Below are 7,939 nucleotides of genomic sequence, written 5' to 3' on the forward strand. Positions count from 1 at the left end.
ATAATCCGCCATGTTGACGTTATCATGTGACCTACGACGTTATCGCAAGCGCAACAACTGAAAAGAAATGAGTGACTAATGTGATTTATTTTTTGTTACAAAAACCCAAATTCGCGTGAATATATTGTTAATTTCTTTTTATATGCAAAAATGTCCATCCACAAGCAAAGGTGGCATAAATCTCATTTGTTTTCCTCTTTTTCTTGTTGAATTAGCTTAGTTTCATCCCTCAGGCTTATAAATTAAAAATAAATAACTTTTATGCATTATGATGTATTCAAAATATTTAATCTTGTCATCATGCTTTATGTCTGTGTATATAAACGCAAACTATGATGTATACAAACCCATATTTGTTTTGTTTTTTGTCATTATTATTGTTCATTGTTAAAGATACACTATGGTATTTTCCATGATCTTGTATGTAAATTGTAGATCCTGCAATAAAAATAAAGATATGAGCAACAGGTGCACCAACACCTCACAGCACCAGTAACTGAACCCTACCTAGAGCAGTTTTCCGCAGTGTTAGCGATGTCTGAAGCCAAAGAAGACATCAGCAGCTGCTCGAAGATCTCGTCTTTGGAGAAGACTGGTTTTATACTCAAAGTAGTAAAAAGTACTTAAAATTAAGATTACACCAGAATGAACTGCTTTTCTAACACACCCCAACACTTACACACAATAATGATGATAAATGCTGACCAAAACTTAATTATATTACTTTTCATTTTACTTCTTTAATAAAACAAGCAAAATGTAATGTTTAGTTATATGACAGCTGTGCATGAACACACACTAGACAAATACAGCTGATGTGAATACATCTCCATTTACAGTCAATTCATGCATTAATTCATTGCTTATTAAAATATATACATTTACTGATAATAGCATAATTAATAAGTAAAGAATTAATAAAAGTAATAATGACAAATAAATGCATATACAAGTCAACAACACACGAAACAAAGCTTTATTCAAATGTATTGATCTAACAATCAGGTATTTACAGTCCTGTTGTCATCTCAACACAGCTGTGCCAATTCTGCAGCTTTATTCTGATCAAGCAGCTGATGAACACCTTCATCATCATGTTCCTCACTGCTGAAGATGATGATGATGATGGACCCCTGAACCCCTCAACCTTGGAGCAGGAGTGGGAGAAGATGTGCGGGACAATCTGCTGCTGCAAACATTCATGTGCTCTCCATCAGCAGATTAAAACATTTTACATTTAATTCATGTCAGCATTCTGTTTCTTGCATATTTCATTTCATATTTTTCAATTGCTAATTCTTGTCATGGCTTCATTAGTTTTGTGGTGTGGTGGTCTAAACCACTGAGCTGGTCAGCAGAAGGTTGCTGGTTCGATCTCTGCAGCGTCTCCTCCAGTGTGTCCTTGATCGAGTCACTTGGAAGGAGAAGTGATGGAGGATCTCGTCCATAACACTGAACCATTCCCAGGATCTGCTGTGGCTCTCCATCCTCAGTGCTCACACCAGTCTGAGGACATTCACATCCTACAATAATGCACAAATATAATACAAAAGCAGTCATTTTAACAACACAATGTCATTTGATATATGTATTAGAAATAACAAAATGATCTTACTTTATATTTTGTTACTTACTTTATATATATTTTTATTTTGTTTCAGGTTTTCCTCTTTTTTTTATCTAACAAATACTGTCGTCAGCTTTTCTTGCAGGTCCTGCTCCACCAAAGCTCTGCAGCAAATGCACAGACATCAAGAATCAGAAAAGTGCTGTAATAAGTCTGTTTAAATTCCAATAATTAAAATAAACTAGACTTTAGATTTAAATAGACTTTGTATTCATTTCTGTAGTATCCTCACTCAAAGCCTTTGATGGCATCATTCCCCAGACATCAGACAAGATTCAAGTTTCCTCTGAGATTTATGTGCTCAAATCTACATTCACATGTTGATGATGTGTTAACTCACTTCTTATCCAATACAAATGTTCCTTAATTTATTAACAATACTAATGGACAAATAAAATAGATTAAACTTATGTGTAGTTACTGTAGATTTGTTTATTTACATTATTTTCATTCATGTAATGTAAAAGTGTTGACAACAGTGAATAATAGCACACACACATCACTCATAATACGTAATCCAGCACTCATAAGTCATAATATTTGAAGAAGATGTTCGTGTCAGATGTTAAATAAACATTTAGTAAGCATCTTTAAGATGTATATGGTTTAGAATATGTAAATCCACTTTGGAGAATTACGGTGTGTTTATCCCGTTATCTATACATAATAAATCGTGTTTTTACTGCAAAATCACAACAATAGTGTCTAGCATCTTTACACATTCAGCAGTTTACTCTACAGTAGTTCAACAAATGTATTTTTGGTTTTCAATACTCACATTTGACAGCATCTGCGCCGCTTTTCTCCTCCGTGTTCGATTATGACGTATCCTCTCCCGTGGCCTGCTGGGATAGAAAAGTATCCAGCAAGGAATACTTCAGAATCTGGGCGGAAGCAGTAGGCCATCCGGGAACTCCTCGACTACTTTATGATTACTGAGGTTTCTGACATACTTAATTGCTCGCCTACTGCTTTCCCCTATTATATATTAGTGTTTTTTATATTATATTATATTAGTATTACTGTTTCGGACGCACTTTAAGTAGGCGCACGTCCGAATCTCGCGAGAATTAGTACGTCACGCAGGTAATTTTCGCCTACTCTTTTTGCTTCAGACATACTTATTCGCTCGCCTACTGCTTTTCCCCTACTAAATAGTAGAGAAGTAGGCGGTTTCGGACGCAGCCACTGACTCAATACTTCCGCCTACGTCAACCGTGACCTTTTCAACGTAATTGCGTATTACGTGACGTCACGAACGCGCATCGGAGAAAAGAGCAAAGCCAGCATTTGTGCTTATAAAACTTAAACTTTTTTTTTTTTTTTTTTTTTTTTAAATGACCAATCGTTTCGCTAGATAAGACCCTTATTCATCGTCTGGTGTCGTTTAAAGCCCTTTGAAGCTGCACTGAAACTGCCATTTGGACCTTCAACCGTTTGGTGCCCATCGAAATTAATGATATGGAGAAAAATCCTAGAATGTTTACATCAAAAACCTTAATTTCTTTTCGACTGAAGAAAGAAAGACATGAACATCTTGGATGACATGGGTGAGTAAATTATCAGCAAAAGTTTATTTAAAAGTGGAGTAATCCTTTAACAATATCTAGTGATTGGCGATTTCAAAACACTGCTTCATGAAGCTTCGAAGCTTTACGAATCTTTTGTCTTGAATCAGTAGTATGGAGTGTGTATCAAACTGCCAAAGTAACGCCCACCAGTAGTGAACCATTGAAATTTCTAAACACTTACGACATAACAAAGCCTCGTTTAATGAAATCACGTGACTTTGGCAGTTTGATACACGCTCCGAACCACTGATTTGAAACAAAAGATTCGTAAAGCTTTGAAGTTTCATGAAGCAGTGTTTTGAAATCGCTCATCACTAGATATCATTGAATAAAGTCGTTTTTTTGGAGGGGGAGGGGGGAGTATTCTCGTCGCTTCATAACATTAAGGGTGAACCAATGTAGTCACATGAACTGTTTTAAATATGTCTTTAGTACCTTTCTAGGCATCTGAAAGTGTTAATTATCTTGCTGGCAATGGAGGCTTCACTGAGCCAACAGGTTTTATCAAAAATATCTTAATTTGTGTTCTGAAGATGAACTAAGGTCTTACAGGTGTGGAACGACATGAGGGTGAGTAATTAATGACAGAAATTTCATTTTGGGTGAAGTAACCCTTTAACCCTTTAAAGCCTACTGCATTATATTTGATGCTATATATGATACTATATACTGTACATTGACTATATATATATATATATATATATATATATATATATATATATATATATATATATATATATATATATATATATATATATATATATATATATTCCCAGTCATTTTATATATATTCCTTTATATCCTTTATATATAATCCTTTTAAGTCGATGTAAAAAGTTTACACCAGATCACAACAGTGTTATAATAGTTCACTGAAATAAAATTAAATACAAATTTTAGCTAGTTGCCAAGGCATCATCTCATTTTCATTTAGTTTAACTTTACTGAAAGAACTAAAACTAAAACTGAAATAAAAATTAATAAAAAACTATATATATGCCACAATTATGCTTAGTTTAGTCTGTTTTGGTTTCATTTTCAGGGACTTTTAGTTTGCTCATCTTTGTTTCCTTGTTCTTATGTTTCCGTTTGCCATTTGTTTCCTATTCATTTTATAATACATTAGTGCACACCTGTTTGTATTTGGGTTCATTATCATTGTGTATTTAAGTTCCTCATTTCCTTCCATTCTTTATCTGATATTATTAGCGCTAAGCATGCTGTTTTCTGTTTAATAAACTATGCTTCAATTTTGAATCCTGTTGGCTATCTACATCATCTTTAGATTAAAGGGTGACATTAGACATGCAAAAAAAAAAAAAAAAAAAAAAAAGACAAAAAAGACAAATTTACTAAAATGTTTACTAAAATGAAAATGGAAAATATAAAAATAAAAACAAATTCAAAATAAGTATAATAGTATCTCAATGATACTAAAATAAGTTTGCCTTTGTATGATGTTTAGAAAAAATACTATAGTGCACTTTTGTATGTCACTGAACTTACATCATCCCCTACCTGTTGTATCCAGTTACAGCATGCAGTGCATGTAGAATCTCAGGTGCATACAGCTCTTGACGTGGGACTTCCAGAAGATGTCAACCTACTTAAAGACAGCAGTGTTACAGACCTGACTACAATCAAACAAAAACCCCTAAGCACTCAGGCAGAAACACATGCACATGCAGCAAACGAAACAGCACAGGTGGCTTGTTAGGATGTATTAGACTCAAATTGACAAGTGTGAGAGACCCCTGTAACCCAGTCAGAAGTCACTTACACATACACACAAAGTGAACTGGAACAGTACTGCACAGGAAAATCTTAATTAATCCTCTGCAGGGTTGTTTTCTTGTGTGTGGATGTTTAACAGGTTGTGCAGTCAGTCTACTGTCACAATCTGGGTTTTCATCAGGTAACGTTTAGTTTATTATCCTCGGAAGACACCTGGAATGATTCAGAAGTTTTGGGGGACAATTACAAAAGAGTTGACAATGCGTCCCAAATGAAGAAAATGGTTCCCTCACAGAACATCTGTGGCTCGTCAAATATTATTTATTAATATCTTAAATTAAACTGCCAAAAACACCCCAGGCATTTTGTGTGTGTGTGTGCATCAAAAACATTTGGAAATTAGGCCATTATTCAGTACTCAGAATACTCTTTTGATTCAGTTCATAAAACTGGTTCATGAATCGGGCTGATCTTGTTCTGAAGATCAGTGGCTCAGTGACTCAATTATAGGTGAAAATATGATTTATTAAATGAAAATTCTGTCATCATTTACTCACCTTCATGACGTGTGAAACCTGTAAGACTTTCGTTCATCTTCAAAACACGGATGAAGATATTTTAATTAAATCTGAGAGATTTCTGTCCATTGTCAGTCCATGCAACTACCACTTTGACACTTCAAAAAGTTCATAAATAGATTGAAAAGTATTCCATAAGAATTGAGTGGTTTAGTCCAAATTTTCTGAAGAGACACGGTCGCTTTATATATGATGAACAGATTGGATTTAGGCTTTTATTCACATATAAACATTCATCAAAGACCACATCAGTTATGGTAAACAGAAGCGCAAGCATGTTTGCTTGAAGTGCGAGAACCAATGAGAATCATTCTCATGTGTTACGCAGCACATTTGAGCTTCTGCAAGAACCAATGAGGTTTGTTTTCGCGCATCAAGCAAGTACAGTTGAGCTTCTGTTTATGTTCGCTGACCAATGTTTATAAAGCCTAAATTCAATCTGTTCATCATATAAAGCATTTCAGTCTCTTTAGAAAATTTGGACTAAACCGCTTAATTCATATGGATTAGTTTATGATTTCTTTACTTTATGAAGCAACAAAGAGCTAGTTGCATGGACTGTCAATGGAGGAACAGAAATATCTCAGATTTAAAATATATAATATCTAATATCGCTCAGATTTAAAATATTTAAAATATCTTCATTTGTCTTTCAAAGATAAACAAAAGTCTTTTGGGTTTGGAATGACATGAGAGGGTGAGTAAGTGATGGTTTTTTTTTGTTTTTGTTTTTTTGGATGAACTAACCCTTTAAATAAATTTTATTTTTATATAAATCCTGCTCTATCCATTTTATGTGTGTAAAAACTGTTTATTTACTCCCTGATAGTGATTAGATTACTAATGATATTGAGCTGTGTGGCATCATACACATTGCCATGTTATGCTGCTTATTTAATTTTTAATTTTGTCATTTATTATTGCCCTAACTTATACAGATAAAAACAACCAATACATGTCCTGAATAAGATGGTTGTAAAACGTATGCATGCTATTTGCTATTGCTATATTTGGTTTGCATATCTCACTGTGTTAACAATAATGAGGATGTTCCTTTTCTATTCTGACTACCTTGCTCAGGAATTTCATTGTTCACATGTCTGGCTGGGAGGGTTTATTTTCTTGCTGACAATGTTTCTTTTTCCATAACGCCAACAGCAAGACAGACAGAGAGAGGGATAATGAGACAGACAAACACCCCTTGGTATTTCAATTTCAGTGTAACTATCGTTTAGACAAAAAAAAAGTGGTTAAAATAGTTTTTGTTTAAACCAAACAATGGAATTATGCCCAAAATAAACTTGCTTCAATGAAAATGGAACTGTTTTTGGAGAGTTGTGGTGTGGCAATAATATCCATTTCAGCACACTTCATTAAAAGGGTTGTTTTTGTTCACATTCTCTTTTTATATGGTACAGCCCAGCCTATGAATAAGATTTAGGTCTTTTTATATAACCCATATGATGTGTCAGGAAATAGTTTTTTACGTACTGTAAAGTACAGTATATATGTATTTGGATCATATATACACATATCATATTTTTGGATCATATAGCTTATACAAATACATGCACTCAATATTGGGGTCAAAAATTATTACTTTTATTCAGCAAGGATGCATTAAATTGATCAAAAGTGATAGTACAGGCTTTTATGTTGTTACAAAAAAAAAAATCAAATAAATACTTTTCTTTAGAATGATCTATTCATCAAAAATTCTTAAATATTTAAAAAATCCACAAAAAAAGAAAAAGAAAAAAACAATTCACCAGGGGTGCATTTCAAAAAAGCATTGTTAAGCCCATGATACACTGCACGATTTTTGGCTGTCCCAGATGAAAGATTGCCATTGTGAAACAATCGTGACGATTTCTGTCATCGTGGCTCTTTATCTGTAGTCCTATGTTGTACAGTGAGAGAGGTTCAAAGACGGATGTTTTCCCGGTCTTGCGACCAAAGATAGCTTACGATCATTTTCTGACAGTGTCAGAAATTCAGCATGATCAACGCACAGTGTGTTTGCTGCTATGACCTACGTCTGCTGACCAGCCAATAAAAATGCAACATGAAATCAACGCGACATGGCACTAAAACTTAAAACTGCTTACCTCAAGCTCTTTTCCCTTCTTATTTTGCCGCTTCCTTTTTTTCAGCACACATAAAAACTACAACTGCCAAAGTGTGATTCATAATGGTCTTTTTGTTTACCACTAGCGCATGCTGATGACGTTTTATTATTCTATAGAAACTTGCATCGTAGCCTACGAGTCAATAGGTGTCATCATCATACAGTCTACATGCATGTTGAACCCAAGTTTAATAGATCCAGGTCACACAGTTCCGTCTTTACTAACATAGTTCAACGATTTGGTGTTTTGTCTGTTTGTCATTTTTCTGTTTGCCTGTTTAGTTCTAGTCTGTGCTTCTGT

General features: G+C 34.2%; 1 long non-coding RNA gene across 1 annotated transcript; it reads right to left on the reverse strand.

Annotated features, from left to right (window-relative positions):
• Positions 1–696: 696 nt before the first annotated feature.
• LOC125272550 lies at positions 697–2,873 on the reverse strand. Its single transcript, XR_007185880.1, has 3 exons — positions 2,406–2,873; positions 1,635–1,731; positions 697–1,523 (listed from the first exon to the last, which is right to left on the reverse strand). It is a non-coding gene; the product is annotated as an uncharacterized LOC125272550 (long non-coding RNA).
• Between the last annotated feature and the right edge of the window lie 5,066 nt (positions 2,874–7,939).

The sequence above is a fragment of the Megalobrama amblycephala genome, linkage group LG7 (assembly GCF_018812025.1).
Source record: "Megalobrama amblycephala isolate DHTTF-2021 linkage group LG7, ASM1881202v1, whole genome shotgun sequence".
NCBI lineage: Eukaryota > Metazoa > Chordata > Actinopteri > Cypriniformes > Xenocyprididae > Megalobrama > Megalobrama amblycephala.